The 2,708-nt window shown below is 30.0% G+C and overlaps 1 long non-coding RNA gene across 2 annotated transcripts; it reads right to left on the reverse strand.

The window, feature by feature from the left end:
• Window positions 1-16: 16 nt before the first annotated feature.
• Window positions 17-1,226, reverse strand: LOC105120288 (uncharacterized). 2 transcript variants are annotated; one of them, XR_841295.1, is made up of 4 exons: window positions 1,076-1,226; window positions 899-932; window positions 705-815; window positions 17-348 (listed from the first exon to the last, which is right to left on the reverse strand). It is a non-coding gene; the product is annotated as an uncharacterized LOC105120288 (long non-coding RNA). The 2 variants fall into 2 exon arrangements; XR_841294.1 differs by lacking the exon at window positions 17-348 and having other exon boundaries at window positions 362-815.
• Between the last annotated feature and the right edge of the window lie 1,482 nt (window positions 1,227-2,708).

The raw sequence follows: 2,708 nt of genomic DNA on the forward strand, positions 1-2,708 counted from the left end.
CAAGGTAGCCAAAAAAAAACTTATTCAGACTGTTTTGGTTTAATCATCAATTCTCAAACACCAAATTCATAAGTCAACACAGAGTCATAGGAGCAATGACTCCAATTTCTAATCTCATTACATGTCTACAAGGTATAATATTGCAGAGAAACAGATTGTGCTCAGTGGATTGACAAAACCAAACACTCTCAAGAATGCAGGACCATAGAGGTTCTTTTACAATTTTTATTTCCAATCTGGTTATAAATAATTACTTCATGACACGACAATGTGATAGCCCAAGTACACAGGCACATCAGGTACTGCCCCGGAAAAAAAAAAAGTTCTGCATTACTTGAGCCCTTCCCCCTTCTAAGAAAAGGAAAGATAATAGCTTCAACCTTCCAATTGCAGAGTATCAATTATCAAAGCTAATAATCTTAAAATTTATCAAGTAATAGTACACCTTATATCTAAGAACTTGAGATAACTGAACATGCAAATATAAGCACACGTTATATATTTGCTACAATTCTGATACTCTAATCTCCTTGTCCACTTTTCCCATCCCATTCTGATGGGAAACCCCAACGCAAAAGCATTGGATGCTTCGCAACCTTGGGAGCGCATCTGCTCCTAAGTATAAGGCCACAGATATCACCAATGACATGCCAATTCCCATTCAACATTCATAAGCAAAGCAGTGCAACATCTTATCAACTTACAAGTTCAGTTAACTTGTGAAGAGTAGCATCCTTCCATGTATAAATCTGAACCCCGTCTTTCGGCTCCTTGCCTCTCACAGCAAAATCCTCCTTGCTATGATGTTCTCCAACCTGCCAGGAAATTCAGTAATTCACAAATTATAGTTCAATTTTATGTATAGATTCTTATAATTTGCTCCACAAATTAAGCATACGTTGTTAGAAAAACCGAAGCAATAAAGTACATGTCTGCATATTTAACAATAAAAAACATATTAATCACTTCATTATCAAAATAAAACATAGATTAAGTATATATATAAAAAACCTTCGAAAGGTGTAGTACATTTGAGACCCTGGAAAAAGCAAGAAAGGGAGAAAGGAATTTGTACCTTCTCACGATCACTAGGCGGAGGAGGAAAAACTCTAGCAGGAGGAGCTAATGGTCTGCTCCTTGTCTCCTCCGCATTTCAGCCATTCCCGCCATCGGTCGATTTGTTTCTCTCTCTCTTGAAAGTTGAACGAGAACTTCAAGAGAAGAGTTGAGAACTTCAAAGAGGAGAAGTGTTGAGAAGTAACTGGTTGCAATTTTGGGCTTTGGGTTGGGCTGGAAAAGTCTCCGGTTGAGCTAATCTTGTTCGGATTTGGATTGGAACTCATACTTTGTATACTCTGCTTTTTAAAAAAATAATATTTTACTTGTGTTTGATTAATATTTTAAAATAAAAGAAATAAATAAAAATATATTTAATTGAATATATCTTAAAATAATTTTATTTTTTTGTATTTTAGGAATATAAAATGCAACAGAACATATTTTTATTATTTTTTAAATTTCAAGACATTAATCAGATATTATCTTTAAATTTAAATAATTTTCTAAAAAAACAGTAAAATGAATGGAATTAAAGTTTATTAGTTGAATTTTTATTTTGAGCATTAGTAATAACAACTCCTACTATCATGATATTTAAAAGAATAAATTACTTATTACAAAAATAAAAATCAATATTTGAAATAAAAATCTAAACATGAATGAAAATAATGTAATAATGGAGTATCTAACATATTAAATCACAAAAAATAAGAAAAATCTCACAATAGCAAGTAAAACATACTAATAAACAAAATAGAAGGAAATTTCAATCAAAGTTCAACATACTAACAAAAGCTAACAACCTAGAATAATATTAAAACAAAAGAGTGAATTCACCCAATTTGATGAAAGAATAATATTTAACATATATTTTGACTATTTATAAGTACAAGGACTAAAGCATGTATATACGCGTATCCGTACATTAAGCATAATAATATATAGTAACAAAATACATATTAGAAATCAAACAAATTATGACTTTTACACTTGCCATTACTATCAAAAAAATTAACAAATAACATTAACAAAAAAACTAAGGGATAATATTTCGTTGCTACTTTTCAATTGAAATAGCAATGGAGAATTTTCACATAAATTTTTAATGGAATATATTTAGTTGGTAATTTCCAACAGAATTGTTGACGAGCTAAAAAACTAAAAAAATAATTTTTTTCGGCAATTTCATGGGAAAGTTGACACTCATTATTTATAAACAAAACTATTTTGTTGAAAAATATAAATAAGTTATAACCGATAGTTTCCTCCTCTTATTTTTCTTCTTTTTTTACTGTTGCTACTGTTGCCTCCTCTCGCAAAAAAATTCTAGCAACCCTTCTATTTGCTTACAAATCTAGCAACCACAACTTGCTGATGTTGATTTACATCTATGAATAATGTTGGCATCCATTATTGAATTTTTTTGTGAAGCTTCAATACACAAAGCAAGCAAACCCTCTTCTTTTTTAAACCCATTTGTATTTTAGGTGAATTTACTAAAATTATTTTAGTTGAAAACTTGATTTTTTTTATTTTTCAGTTCATGACTTAAAAGAAAAGAGATGGTTGCCATAAAATGATAAAAGAAAGAGAAAGTTATTGGTTTGTCATATTCCAATCATGAAAAGGGTTTATATATATATATATAA

This window comes from Populus euphratica, unplaced genomic scaffold, assembly GCF_000495115.2.
Source record: "Populus euphratica unplaced genomic scaffold, PopEup_1.0 scaffold6127.1, whole genome shotgun sequence".
Taxonomy (NCBI): domain Eukaryota; kingdom Viridiplantae; phylum Streptophyta; class Magnoliopsida; order Malpighiales; family Salicaceae; genus Populus; species Populus euphratica.